Source organism: Suricata suricatta, chromosome 6 (genome assembly GCF_006229205.1).
Source record: "Suricata suricatta isolate VVHF042 chromosome 6, meerkat_22Aug2017_6uvM2_HiC, whole genome shotgun sequence".
NCBI lineage: Eukaryota > Metazoa > Chordata > Mammalia > Carnivora > Herpestidae > Suricata > Suricata suricatta.
Genome location: NC_043705.1, coordinates 26384662 through 26400237, shown reverse-complemented (window position 1 = coordinate 26400237; position 15576 = coordinate 26384662).

Below are 15576 nucleotides of genomic sequence, written 5' to 3'. Positions count from 1 at the left end.
TAAACTTGCACGCTGACACTTTTCTAAGAAATGCACTTGCAGGGGGGCTGGAGAGAGGGAAAAAGGGAAGTGGGGCAGAGCAGGGGGAGCGCATGTGCGAGGGTGGGAACCCTTGCTCCACACGGCGCTGGGCTGCTCTCCTCAACGGCAAGGAAGATCGGATCCGCCACAGACCCGAGCAGGTGGAGACGACGAGCAGGTGGAGACGTGGTGACCAAATGTGAAGGGGCATCCTGGGACAGAAACAGTATATTCCGGAAAAACGAATGAAATCCAACTAAAGTATGGAGCTCAGCGTTGGCTCCTTAGCTGTTGTAAAGGCACCACAGTAACATAACTCATCAGTGACAGTGGGTACAAGGTGTGTGGAACTTGCTCTGCTATCTTTGCAACTTTTCTGTAAACCTAAAACTAAGATAAAATTTTATTTTCAAGAAAATAGTTTAATGAATGTTCACTTTGACAACATCTATAATAATGTCATGTGGGATTGCAAATATATATTTAACATTATTTGTAATTAAATCATACACATCTTAAATATTAACAAACACACATAATTAGGGGCGCCTGGGTGGCTGTTGGTTGAGCGTCCAACTTCAGCTCAGGTCATGATCTTGCGATGCGTAAGTTCGAGCCCCATGTAGGGCTCTGTGCTGACAGCTCAGAGCCTGGATCCTGTTTCAGATTCTGTGATTCCCTCTCTCTCTGCCCCTCTCCCACTCGCACTCTGTCTCTCTTTCTCTCTCAGAAATAAAGAAACATTAAAAAACTTTTTAAAAATAATAAATAAACCCATAATTATATTATGTACATAATTAAAACATCCAACAGTAACAAAAAAGGCAGGAGGAGGGAGATAAGTAAAGATGTTCTAAAGTCCTTGTATTACCCAGGAAATTGTAAAGATATTCATTTATATTAGATTTCAATAAGTCAAAAATGCACATTGTAATCTCTAGGCTTATCACTAACAAAAGAATTACTAAATGTGTAACTCACAACTAATAGAGAAAAAAATAGAATAGTAAAAGCACATAATATAAAAGAGAGTAAGAAAGGAAATGGAACATAAGATAGGTGGAAGACAGAGAAAATAAATAGTAAATTGCCATGCTTAGCCCCAAATATCAGCTGTAACATCACATACATGATGAAAATACTCCAGTTAAAAGTTTAAGTTAGAGTGGATTTAGAAACAACAACATTAACCAAATGCTTCTTTAAATACATACTTTAACTATAAGGATACAGAATTATTAGAAATTAGGGTGTGGATGCCTGGGTGGCTCAATCATTTAAGTGTCCAACTCTTGATTTCGGCTCAGGTCATGATCTCACAGTTGATGGGACTGATCTCACCCCAGGAAGGTGGGATTCTCTCTCTTTGTCCCTCCTCCATTCATGTTCCTGCTCTCACTCTCTCTAAATAAATAAATAAACTTAAAAAACATTAATGGGACAGGGTACCTGGCTGGCTCAATTACTAGGGTATGTGATTCTTGGTCTTGGGATTGTAAATTCAAGTCCCACATTGGGTGTGGATCCTACTAAAAATAAAATAAAATGAAATAAAAATCTAAAAAAAATTAATGGGATGGAAAAGACGTACAATTCAAATTATTTAAATGCAGTGGAATTTAAAACAAAGCATATCCTAGAGATAAAGAAGGATAATGTCAATCTACCAGAAATATATAACATTTCCAAATTTGTATGCACTTCCTAACAGAGGCACAAAATATAAAAAGCAAAACTAGTGAGAACAGAAAGGGAAAGAGACAAACTTTAATACATTTTTCTTGGTGATAGAACAAAGAGAAAAAAAAATCAGTAAGGATTGAAAAGAACTAAACTGTACAAAAAAATATTGACCTAACTAACATACATAGACTACTACCTCCCAACAGTGAGAGAATGAATATATTTTCTTTCTGAGTGCACATGACCATTGGCCAAAATTGAACACAACTTGAGCCATAAGGCAAATTTCAACAAATTTCAAAGAATTGAAACCATACAGAAGATATTCTCTAAATACAGTGGAATTAAATTAGAAATCAGTAAATAAAATCCAATAAAATTACCCCCCAAATACTTAAATGTTCAGATTTTAAGTGATACACTTTTAAATAACGCTTGGATCAAAGAAGACATCTCAATTGGAAAGAGGAACCTACTGAACAGCAATGAAGACACACTGTACTAAAACTTGTGTGCCATGAAATGGAGTGCTTCTGTCTCCCCAAAACTCATATGTTGGGACACTAATCCCCAGTGTGATGGCATTCAGAGATGGGGCCTTTGGAAGGTCATCAGGTTAGTTGAGGTGGCACTGATGGAACCGCCAGAATGAAAATTATGCCCTTGTTAGAAGAGAAAGAGGCCAGATTCCTCCGCGTCTCTCCACCATGTGAGAACACACCAAGAAGGTGGCTGTGTGCAGACCAGGAGAAGGGTCCTCACCCAGCACCTTAATCTTGGAATTCCCAGCTTCCAGAACAATGAAAAATAAATGTATGTTGTTTAAGCCACACACATCTATGGAATTTTGTTACAGCCTTCCAAGCTGGCTGAGACATTGTGGGATACAGTAAACATGAGCTTGGAAGTCCAATGCATTATCCATTGCACCACAGAGCCTGCACTAACCCTGGGCTTAGAGGGAAATTTATCCCCTGGAATTTGGGTAAGAGAAAAGAGGAAACAGCATCTCTCTCTGGGAAGTCAGAATAATGACAGCATATATATATATATATATATATATATATATATATATATATATATGGTCAATTCACTTTCAATAAATATGCCAAAATAAACCAAAAGGAATTTTTTTCATCAACTGATGCCAGAACAACTGAGGATCCAATGGAGATAAAGCAAAGCTTGACTTCCCTCCCTCACACCACACACAAGATTTAACACGCCGTAGACGGTCAACCTAAATGTGGAAGCTGAAAGGACAAGGCTATTAAGGAACATATCTTCACCATCTGGGGCCAAAGATTTCTTCAATAAAACTGTAAAGATATAATGGTGAAAGAAATCATTGACAAAATGGAGTTTGTCAAAAGTAAAAACACCCGTTCATCAAAAGGCATCACAAAGAAAATAAATAGGCAAGCCACAGACGGAAAAAAAAATATTTGTAAGATATATAACTAAGAAGTAATTAGTGTCCAGGACATAAAAAGACACCTAAAACTTAATGGTTAAAAAAACAAACAATCTTATTTTTATGGGACATTTCATAAAGGAAGATAAGTGAACGGAAAATGGCAAGGATACAGAGCAATCCAAACTCTTCTATTGCCGGTAGGAACATAAAAGGGAAGGGGACAACTATTTTGGAAAAACTCTGCCAATCTCTTTGCAGGTTAAGTGTATACTTAGGCTTTGACCCAACAATTCCAACCCTAGGTGTTCATTCAAGAGATATAAAAACATATATTTATGAACCAGTGTGTTAAAAAACACTCATCATGCCTTTACTCGCAATAACCAAAAACTTGGGGGGAAACCCCCAAACCACATATCCATCAAGAGGTGAATGAATAAACGAATCATGATACACTCATACAGTGTATGATGTACATTTAATAAAATGCATCGATCCCTCAAACAAGAAGAATGGAACATGAAAGAGACAAACAGTATAATTCCATTTTAATGAGGTTCTAAAACAGGCCAAACCAATGTGAGGTGAAACACATCAAATTGGTTGTTGTCTCTGGGGGTAGAGAGTCACTGGGAAGAGACTCAAGGGCACGTTTTAAGATGATGAAAATGTTCTGATTATGATAAAGGAGGCAATTAAAGTAAGGTATGCTTTTGTCAAAATTGCACACCTAAATTGTGTGTACCTCCATATCTGCACATTTTACCTTAAAATAAAAGAGCTATTAAAAATCATCATCATCATCATTTGTATTGGTCAGGCCATACCCCACTGCTCATCTTCTAAAAATCATTTGCAACAGGGTATCTAAACCTTCCAAAACTTCAATTCACAAGCTAAGAATTGCTAGATTACATCAGGGCATAGTCGAATATTTTTCACAACTGTTGCAATTGTAGGGGCGCCTGGGGGGCTCAGTTAAGTGCCCGACTTCAACTCAGGTCATGATCTCATGGTTCATGAGTTCAAGCCCTGTCTTGGGCTCTGTGCTGACAGCTCAGAGCCTGGAACCTGCTTTGGATTCTATGTCTCCCTCTCTCTCTGCCCCTCCCTCACCCACTCTCTGTGTCTGTCTCTCAAAAATGAATAAACTTTAAAAAGATATATAAAAAAGCAAAACAATTAGATTAGCCTACACCATAAAGAAGCAACTTAGAAATAATACCTGATTTCACCAACATAAAACCTGTTTTACTTGTCAAAACACTTGCCTTTCTACATATTCAGATACTAAAATTTAAAGGTTTTGTTTCCTCCATATTTGATTTTGTGAGACAGATTCTGAAGTGTCAGATTTCTTTTGCTTAGTTTTACAACCAATCTAAACCAAACAGTCATTCTGGCTTACAGTCCATCTTCTGAGGAGTACTGAGAAAGTCAAGCTGTAGGCTGGTGCTTTCCATGATTTATGAAAAATTTCCTTTCTTTGCATTTCCTCTAACACTGTTTTCTCTACAGCCATACAATCTTTCTTTTATCTTTTGATATATATATATCACACATATGTCTATATCTATCTATATCAGACTTTATAATGCAATCGATACACTGAAATGCCTTGCATTTCCTTCTCTTTTCCCATTTTTAAAGAAAAAAACCTTAAAAACCATTGTGCACAATTCTTCATTAAAAAAAAAAGACACTTCATCATCGGCATTACCATCAAGTTGAGATGTGGTTGGGAAAAGATGTGAGAATGGCCGAATTTGATATTGTCATAAGTAGGTGATGAATCCATAGGCATTCATTACACTCTCCTCCATACTTTGTAAATGTTTGAATTTTTCCATAAGAGAATTTCTAGTGAACGAAAGTGAAATAAAGAAGTTTTGAGACTTATTTATTTATTTATTAAATCAGTACAGAGCCCGAGGTGGGGCTCAAACCCACAAATGGCGAGATCATGACCTGAGCAGAAAGTCGGATGCTCCACCGACTGAGCCACCCAGGCGTCCAAGATTTCTTTGAAGAAGGTAAAACAGAGAATTAGTCACCAGCACCAGTGGTAGTTTTATCAAGGAAAATAAAAATTTTCCACATGACAACCTAGATGTGCAAGGAAGAGTGAAAAACACCACAAAGGGTAAATATAAATGAAAAGAACGGCACAAAACAATCCTAGTGATGTTGTGGGGTTTCAAATAGATGTAGAAGATTCATGGGAATAATAAAATGTTGAAAGAGTTAAAATATTCTAGGGTCTTGTAATTATTGAGAAGATAGAAAAAACAATTTCTTTGTAAAGTCAAGGGCACATACTGTAATATGTGTGGCAATTTGTTGTTATAACAGTAATCAGAAACTAATGTAGTATCCACTGGGGATTTTTGCCCAGACTAATCTTTATCAGCATCGTTGTGAAAGGCTGATGTTCTAACTTCAGCCTTCGCTTGACATTTACTAGTTATTTCAATATTCTACTAAAGTAAGAGAACTTCTTCCCTCACCTTTATAAATACATAGTTAAACAAATATATATTATAAATAAGTATATGTGATTTTTTTCTTCCCCTTACCTTTATAAATACATATTTAAAATGATATACATTATAAATATGTATATGTGATCATATGTGTATATGAGATCTTTTTATTCTCCGTATGGACTTAAGAATCCCTCACACTGTCCTGGATTTGGCCCATGGATGCCTCTCCAAATTGGCTACTTTGTTCTGTGACATGTTCCCATTGTGTGTGTGTGTGTGTGTGTGTGTGTGTGTGTGTGTGTGTCTGTGTGTCTGTGTGTACTTCCCTATTTTCTGGCAAAGCAAGATAATCACAGGCTGATCTTGCATACTTCCTGCTCCAGCCGTGGAATCGGCCATTTCTCCAAGGAGCGGTGCCTTCTTTTAGTAGGTAGTAGTATTAGAAAGCAGTATATGAGTGCTAGATGTGCTTACTGCAAAAGGGTGTCTTTGCTTCCTGGCTCTTGCAGCGGACAGAGCTAGGCAACATATGCATGTATATAAACATATATACATATGCATGCATGTAACATGTGTGCACAGATGCAGGTATAGACACATACATATTTATGTCTATTTTAGAAGTGAGTTCACACCAATACCTCCAATCCCAATTCATCCTCACAGGGCACCTTCTTGCCTTCCCCCAGGCCGTATTTTTTTGTCCCTCCTCCTACACTGAGAACCCTAACTTCCAATAACATCAACACAGGTACTCGTTTGCTAAAATTCATTGTAGATCCAAAGTTGTCTTAGAATTGATTTTCCCATGCCACTAAAAAAAACAAAGGCAGTAAAAGTGGTTCAGGATTTGTCTGTAAGTCTCCCCTGATGCTCTTTCTCACCACCAGCCAAAAGTGTCAAATACTGTGTTCATGAATAAAGTGGATTACGTCTTTCCCCCTGCTTCAGGAGGATTATGACATTCACTTGAGATACACTCAGCTGTATTGGTTTTAGTTTGATTTCAGTTTTAGGAATTTTCTTATAGATGAATTGCTAGTTTTTGAGTATATAAAGCACTAACATGATTCCAAAAGCCAAAATTATGCAAAGCAATTTACTCAGAGAAACGTCACTGCGTCTCTTTCTGTCCCTCACCCCTCACAGACAGGTAACTGTCTTCTGGATTTTCCTTTATCACCCACATAGCTGTCTATAGAGATAATATGCATATGTTCTCTTTTCCCTATGTTCTTACACAAAATGTAACATCTTGTAGAGGCTTGCCACCCTCTGCATTTTTCACTTAACAGTATCTCCTGGAAATCACTCTGTAATCAGTTTATAGAGATCATTCTTTGGTTTGATAGCATGGAGTACTTATTGTGTGTACCTATCAGAGTTTATTCAACCGATCTCCCACGCTTGGATATTTCAGTGTTTGCAATAAATGTTTTGCAATGACAAATAATAAGCAATGAACAATCTTGTGGGTTTGTATTTTCATATCACTGGGGTGCATTTTCAGAGTAAATTCTACAAGCAGAACTTCTTGGTTAAGGATCAGTGCAGAGAAAGCTTTATTAAATGCTGTGAAAGTCCCCTCTGCAGGCCGTAGCGATTTGTAGTTCCACCAATAACGCAGGAGAGGCCGTTTCCTCTGCTAACAGGTTCTAGCTTTGACCTTGTGACAGTCTGGTAAGTAGAAATGATAGCTAGGTGTGGTTTTATTCGCACTTATGAATGAAATTGAACTTCTTTTCATATTGTAAGCCCTGTTTTCATATCTGTTGGTTAATTGTTCACGCTTTCTGAGCACTCTTTCAATAGTTTTCACTTCCCCCAGTGATTTTCATGATATCTATATCTATCTATAGATATATATGATATATATATGACTGCTATAGACTGAATTATGACCACTCACAGTTCATAGTGAAGTCCTAACCCTCAATGTGACTGTATTTTGAGATAGAGCCTTTGGGAGGTAATTGACATTAAATGAGATCATAAGGATGGGATCCTAATCCAATAGAGAGCCCTCCCGCCCCCCCATCTTCCTCTCACCCCTGGCCAAAAACTCACACGCACAGAAGGAAGATCATGTGAGGACTAGTGGCTTTGCTTTGGAAGAGAAACTGAATTGAACCCGGACCTTGATCTTGGATTTTACAGCCTCTAGAAGTGTGAGAAAATTCTTTCTTTAAAATTTTTTTAATGTTTTCATTTATTTGAGAGAGAGAGAGACGGACAGAGAGAGAGAGGGAGAGAGGGAGGGGGGAGAGAGAGAGAATCACTCATTGAGAGAGGGGCAGAGAGAGATGGAGACACGGAATCTAAGGCAGCTCCTGGGCTCTGAGCTGTCAGCACAGAACCTTACATGGGACTCGAACTCGTGAACCACAAGATCATGACCTGAGCTGAAGACTGACTGAGCCACGCAGGCACCCAGAGAAAATTCTTTTATAAGCCACTCAGTCCTTGGGGCTTTGTTATGATAGCCCCAGCAGATTAAGACTGAGACAATTCTTTTTATCTGTGTTCTATTTTTCCAATATTTTCTTCCAGGTTGTCATTTGTCTTTTGACTTTTTTATGTTGGATTATTTTCCATGCAAAAGTTTTATTTTGTTTTTTATGTAGTCAAGGGAGGAATATTATAATAATTTTTCAAATAATTGTGGATATTGGTCTCTGATTTTATACCCAAACTTGACAAGTGGTAGTTTCTTAAAATACCTTCCTAACATTATATGGATTATTAAAACATGTCACTGAGCTTTTCATACTCTGTGACAGTAAATCCATTGCTTTATCTTGCACTTTGAATGGATTTTTTTAACCTACTCATGACACTATAACAGCATACATTAGTCATTCGGAAAATACTAGTTTACTAGGTTATACTATCCTGTATCCCTAAGATATATAAGATCTTCCCAAATATTGACAGATTTTATTATACAACATCAAAAAATCATGTCTGTTAATATCATCACCAGTCTCATCAGAAAGTTTTTTACATTTTTTTTAAGAGAGAGAGAGAGAGAGAGAGACAGAGTGCAAGCAGAGGGGAGGCAGAGGGAAAGAGAGAAAGAGAATCCCAAGCAGGCTCCACACTCAGCTCAGAGCCCAATCCAGGGCTTGACTTGGAGCTCGATCTCATGACCATGAGCTCAGGACCTGAGCCAAAATCAAGAGTAGGAAGGTCAAGCGACTCAGCCACCCAGGTGCCCCAGAACATTTTTAAGTATTGGGCAGCTGTCAAGTCATGGTGGCTGATACAAACATTTTTAAATTTGCTTCATTAAGGACATTTTTAATTCAATGAAACTAGGTGTGTGTGTGTGTGTGTGTGTGTGTGTGTGTGTTGAAGAATCCCATGACTGCTAGCAGTTTGAGACCACTGCCTTGACTCATACTGAGGCACCAACAGATTACCCAGCAGTATTTTTGTACCATCAGTGCAAATGTCAACATAGCGAAAAAGCCAAGTAACGTCTTAGCATTATTATGAAAGTACTTTTGAGGCACAGACCCTAGTAAAGTGTCTTAGGCACCCCACAGTGGTCCGTGGACCACACTTTGAAGACCACTGCTCTATGGCTAGTCTAAATCCGTCACACTTTACTTTCCATCCAGCTCTAACTTTAGGGAGAAGACATTTAAATCTAGAGATGCCTGGAAAGAGGTAATAGAGCCCCTCTTCTTTCCGACACACCCCCTAGGATGGTTTCCCTCAGCCCCTTGTTACACCTCACTACAGGTAAATATGTACCCGCACTCCTCTTGGAGAGGGCATTCACTGCTTAACAAAGGTGAGATGGGCATGGGTTGTTGAAAAGAAGGGAAAGTGTCAGATGTTGCCGCCAATTGCAGATCAAAGAGAGAACTAATCTGTGAAGTAATCAAGTAAGGAAGAAAGTCTCCAGCCAGCAGAGATGACAAAGGCACCTGTTCCGTGGAAAAGAGCACATCTGTCTGCTTGTGGGGGCAGAGGGCGGTGGGGGGAGATGTGTACCAGAGGCTTTGTTTCCTGGGATGTCCCCACTCCCTCAAGGGCACACACACTCTTCTTGGTGTGACATGTATTGATCGAAAGCCTAGGAATTAACTGGAGGCCCACACTCTATGCTTCCACATTCAAGATCAAGGTAAACCGAGGGAAAGGGACACCCTAACTAAACAGACTCTCGGATCGTCACAGGTCTTGGAGACCACTCAGGGGTGGGCAGAGGGTGCTGGGGAAACCAGGAATGTTCAGGCCTGCCCGCTGAGGCACCTGGCCTGCCTTCTCTGGAGGCCATTTGGCAACCTGTGTTAAAGCTTCAAGCAGTGTCTGCCTCTTTGATCAACGATCAGATGTGCACAAAGATGTTATCTCTTAGGGTATTCATTGTGTCTTTGTAATAGAGTTGGAAACGGCCTCAAAGAGAGCAACATAAAGGAAAGGAATCATTGTACAGCCTCGGGGTGTTTGGAACAGTGGTTCACAAAACGGGGTCTGCCGGGCCCTAAAGGTCACTGAGAGCCCTTCCAGGAATCAACAAGTCCGAACTTCTTATGATAAAACTAAGACATTATTTAGACACTTCACTGTCTTGATCTTTGCACCAAAGACGCAAACACAGTCGTGGGTGAAACTGCTGGTGACTTGGTACAGATCAGTAAGGGCACCAATCTGCACTGAGTCATTTTCTTCTTTAACCGCTAAGCACTCGCAGAAAAAAAAGTTTCACCTCAGAAAGTCCTTGGTGAAGCAATAAGAAGTATGTTTTTATGGAATCTTGATCCTTTAGGATATATTTCTAAACATTCTACGTGACCACATGAGAAGCATGGAGAAAGCACTTCACCATATCACAAACTAAGACACTTACCTTGAGGAAAACCATTTGCGTGATTGAGTCGTGTGCACTAACCTAGCTGTTTTTCACAATGAACACCATTTGTACTTGAAACAATGACTGACTGCAGGATTTCATCCGTACTATTACGGGCCCTGAGCATTTTTCCCTTTGTGGACCCTTTTCTCCATAAAAAGATACAAAAATCATATTTTATGATTACAATGGTAGAAAGATACATATTTTAATATTATGTACTAAGATACTTTCTTCTATCTCAAGGAATTAACCTTCATTTTTCTTTTTCTGATTTTTTTTCATTTAAAAAAAATGTTTGTTTATTTTTGAGAGAGAGAGAAATGGAGCCCTAGCAAGAGAGGGCAGAGAGAGAGGGAGACATAGAATCCAAAGCAGGCTCCAGGCTCTGAGCTGTCAGCACAGAGCCCAATGCAGGGCTCGAACCCACGAACTGTGAGATCGTGACCTGAGCTGAAGTTGGACACTTAACTGACTGAGCCATCCAGGCACCTCTTCTTTTTCAGATTTTAAAAGAAAATGTTTCTGGGGCCCATACAGTCTTGTGAGCCTCAGCAATGTTCCCGATGGAGAAGTGGGCTGAGTGACTGACAAACCACGGTTGTTGAGACTTGGAATGCGCCCAATTCTCTGTGAAACACAATTGTTTTTAAATCCCTAATGTTAACATATTTGTCTTTATACCAATGCAAGGTTTTTTGGAGTTTGTTTTGGTCTTAATGGAGGAAGGGACCCATGAAGGAAAAAATGTCTAAGGCCCTCAGAAGTCATAATGCAGTCCTGGGTACGTGATAAGCATTTTCTTGAAAATGCAGGAAAGGAACCTGTCACTTCAAAGAAAAAAACCGAAATTATGTTGCCAATGATAAATTTGAACTTTCAAGCAAAATTACTGTTTTGGGATACTTGTATTTTGCTGCCCTTTACGACTGACCAATACTTAAAAATCTTTTGGTGATATTAGTGCGGATACTAACGAATGTGATTTTTTGATATTGTACAATGAAAGGGGCTCACAGTTGGAATATTGGAAGAAATATATGACTCAGTTGAAAAAACTATTTTCCAAATGACCCATGTATGATTTTACCAAATCATGCATGGCTAAAATAACCATTCAAGATATAAGACAGATTCGTGAACTTTTGTGTTAGTTCAAAAAATTTATTGATCAGTTTCAGTTTCTACACTGCAGTGAACATTTATGAAACTACAATTTCTTGAATTTTGGTGTAAAGAACACGCAAAATAATCTGAGGAGGCTATTAAAATCCTCCATTTTATTTTTTTATTATTTTTTAATGTTTATTTTTGAGAGACAGAGACAGAGAATGACAGGGGAGGGGCAGAGAGAGAGGGAGACACAGACTCTGAAGCAGGCTACAGGCTCTGAGCTGTCAGCACAGAGCCCGACGTGGTGCTCAAACTCACAAACTGTGAGATCATGACTGAGCCAAAGTCGGCCACTTAACCGACTGAGCCACCCAAGTGCCCCTAAAATCCTCCATTTTAATAGAGGATCTATATACATAGAAATATGTTTCTATTTGTGTGGGATTTTCTTCATATACTTCAAATAAAATAACATCAGAATCTAGCCATCGTCTATTAAGTCAGACATTAAAGAGATGAGCAAAATTGCAAAACAATGACACTTTTTCATTTCATTTGTTGTTTGGAGAATATTTTTTTCATATAAATACATTACTTATACATATTATATATTTTTAAATGAATACATTAATACACATTTAAAACTTTTGTTCTAATTACTAAAAAAGCAAATCTTGATAGATATAACCCACATAAATAAAAGCTCTCTGGAGACCTCATTAAATTTTAAGACGACAAAGGGTTTTGAATCCAAATAGTTTGAGAACTGCTGTGTTAGAATTATGACCTGGTAAAATATTCATAAAGGTCCATTAAGCTTAAAAGTCAGGTGACAGGGGCACCTGGGTGGCTCAGTTAAGTGTCCGACTTCAGCTCAGGTCATGATCTCACAGTTGGTGGGTTTCAGCCCTGTGTTGGGCTCTGTGCTGACAGCTCTGAGCCTGGGGTCTGCTTTTGGATCTGTGTCTCTCTCTTTCTGTGCCCCTCCCCCACTCATGCTCTCTCTTAAAAATAAATAAACATTAAAAATAGTTTTTAAAAAGCAGGTGACAAGCACTAAATGCAGTAGAAACCCAAAGGCATTTAATATTACGTAGGTATGGAGACAAAAGCTAGCAGAGGAACAGTGGTTCCCTCCTAGTGCTGTACCAAGGGGGATTTTTATATTTTGTGTGTTTTTATTCTCCAAGTTCCACATGGTGAACATGAATTTTATTTTGCAAATGGAGGAGGAAGAGCTTGTGAAACACTCCCCCGCCACCCCCCCCAGCCAGATTAGGTGAGGGGACAGGTCACCGAAGGTATACAAATACAAAATAAGGAGGAGAGACAAAGGGGAGAAATGGGGGAGCCTTCTGGAGAGAGGCGGACACAGGGTCCCTCTGCCTGAGCAGCTCTGGGGACAGTATTCCTACTGAGTTCTGTGAGAACAGTGCGCCGAAGAGGCGTGTTGGGGGTGGGAAGGCACGAATATCACCTCTGGAAGGGTACAGACTCTAACCCACGGATGGGGGGTGGGACTGGGTGGGAACAAAAGGACCCATTCTGCATTGGGGGACACGGAAGACTGGATGGTGCACATAGAGAAAACCGAACCTCCAGAAGGGCTGCTTTCAGGCCTGCATCAGGAAAACTGAGGTCCTGGACAAACCTGGGTGTGACCCCAGGGCCAGCTCTCTGTGTGATCTCAGGCAGACTTTTTGGCTCCCTGAAACTATAGCGTTCTCATCCGTAAAATGGAAATAGAAATGTACCAGAAGTAGCCTGCCTGCCATGAGGGGCAAATGATAGGATATATGTGAGCTTCCCCGAGCCAGAAGCATCGCTGGGGTGGCGGTGAATGAGCTACTTCTGGGCCTCTGAAGGTTGCAGATTGGGATTGGACAGTCATCCTCTGTATCTGGCCTTGGCCATCACTGAGGACCTGGGGAAGAAGAAGCTTCAGATCTGTCTGGGGCCAGGGCACCAACAGGCTGTAGGAGGCTCCCCGGTCTCCACACAGGTTCGGCCTTCCCTTCAGCACCAGATGCTCTCTCCTGTTAAGATTTCCAGGACTACCTCCGGCATTTTGGACCAGGGCCTGGAGATGGTGGCAACATACCCAGAAGGTTTCTGTCTCTGAAAAGGAGGCTTCCATGGGCCTGGCACAAACCACGTGCTGAGCAAATGTTCGTTGATTGAGTAAATAAAGTCTGGCATCCTTCTGACTTGCTGTGGCCCACAGAATGCTCAGTGGGTGGCTGACACCTGTGAAACTGAGGGACCTGCCCAAGGACCCAAGGAAGGATGAAGCAATGAGGCACGTGGTCTCTGCACCTTGCCTGACACCCCTCTGTAGCTTCCCAGGGGGATCCTCACACATCCTTAATGCTTTCATCTGGAACCCTAAGAACCATCATCATTTCTCTAGTTTTTTCTCCTGTTACTCTCCCCTTCATTCATATCACTCCAACCTCACACTCACTATTCCTTAAAAAAAAAAAAAACCTCAGAGATAATTGACGTATAACATTGTATAGATTCAAGGCGTACAGTGGGCTTGACCCATTTACAGGCTGCAACATGATTACCACCAGGAGTTCATACTTCCATCACATCACACAATTATAACAAAAATAATTGTTTTGTTTGTAACAAAAGCACACTCACTATTCCTTGACCACTTCAGAGAGACTTCTGCCACTGGGCATTTGCACTTGCTGTTCCTCCTCTTGGAACACTCCTCCCCCACATCCATATGGCTTGCTTCTGTAATTCTTTCAGGTCTTTGCTTAAATGTCATTCTTTTCAGGGGAGACCGTCTCTAAAATTTGAAACCCCACCCCATTGTACATTCTCCATCGTCCCTCCCTGCCTTATTTTTCTCCACAACATTTACACAATCTGACATGTCACCTCTTTTGCCTATTGTCTTTATTTCCCTATGGACTTCAAACTCCAACGCTGGGATTTTTGCCTGTTCTGTTCACAGCTTCATCTTCATCATCCAAATTAGAACATGGCACAAAGTATGACCCCAGTAGTTAACCGGATTAATGAATGCCTGAATGACCTGTATTGGACACTGCTTTGCAAACTTTTCAAGTGTGAAAGCAGTGAGGGGAGGAGGTTACCACTGCTACTTTATGGGCAGCGGGAGAGTTGGGAGAAGCGGTTCTGGGTTAATTTCTTCATCTCTTCCCATCACCTCCAGCCAGACCACAGGAAACTTCTGCTGGGCGCGCATTGTTATTTAAATTTGTGCACACCTGGGTGCTGAGGCGGCTTCCCCCTTCACACTTTGGCCCGGAGAGGGTAGGAAGTAGAGAGAAGGTCTCTATTTAGGTACCCCGGATGGGGCACTAACGCCCTGAGCAAGAAACCAATTTAGAAATATACAGATACACTTCTCTTTCTGCCTGCCTGCAGTTAAAAAAAAAAAAAAAAGTGTGATTCTCACTTTTGAGGTTGTAAATCCCAATTTGAGTCCAGTAGTGAACGTTGGCGAAACCAAAGCAGCTAACCGCTTCCATGCATAAAGCAGGTCCAGATTTCCTGGGATCACTATAAAGAACCCAAGGGGAGCATGATGTGCAGTAGCTGGTCGTGGAGTAGAAAAGAGTTTGATGGGGGCTTGAACCGAAAGACGCCCGCAGGCTCTCAGGTGCGCAGGAGGTTTGCCTCGGTGGTGGAGGGGAAAGTGCTTGCTGGTAACAGCGATTGTGCCTCCCCCCACGAGAAGGCTTCTAGGGCTGCGTCGGCTACAGTCTCGTGCTCCACGCCAGGCACACAGTAGGCGCTCAAGAAGTGTCGCTCGAGACCCACGGGCCGGGGCCTCGCGCCTGAGAAGCGCCTCTGCTGGGGGCCAGACCCCTTCCGAGGACTTAGCTCGGGCGCGCCCAGGCTCGGGGACCGCCCTGGGTCGGGCGTCCAGCCTCAGGGCGCGGTGCCCGCGGGCAGGACTCGGGGCGGCCGGCAGACAGACCCACAGAGGTCCCAGCGGCGGAGCGCGG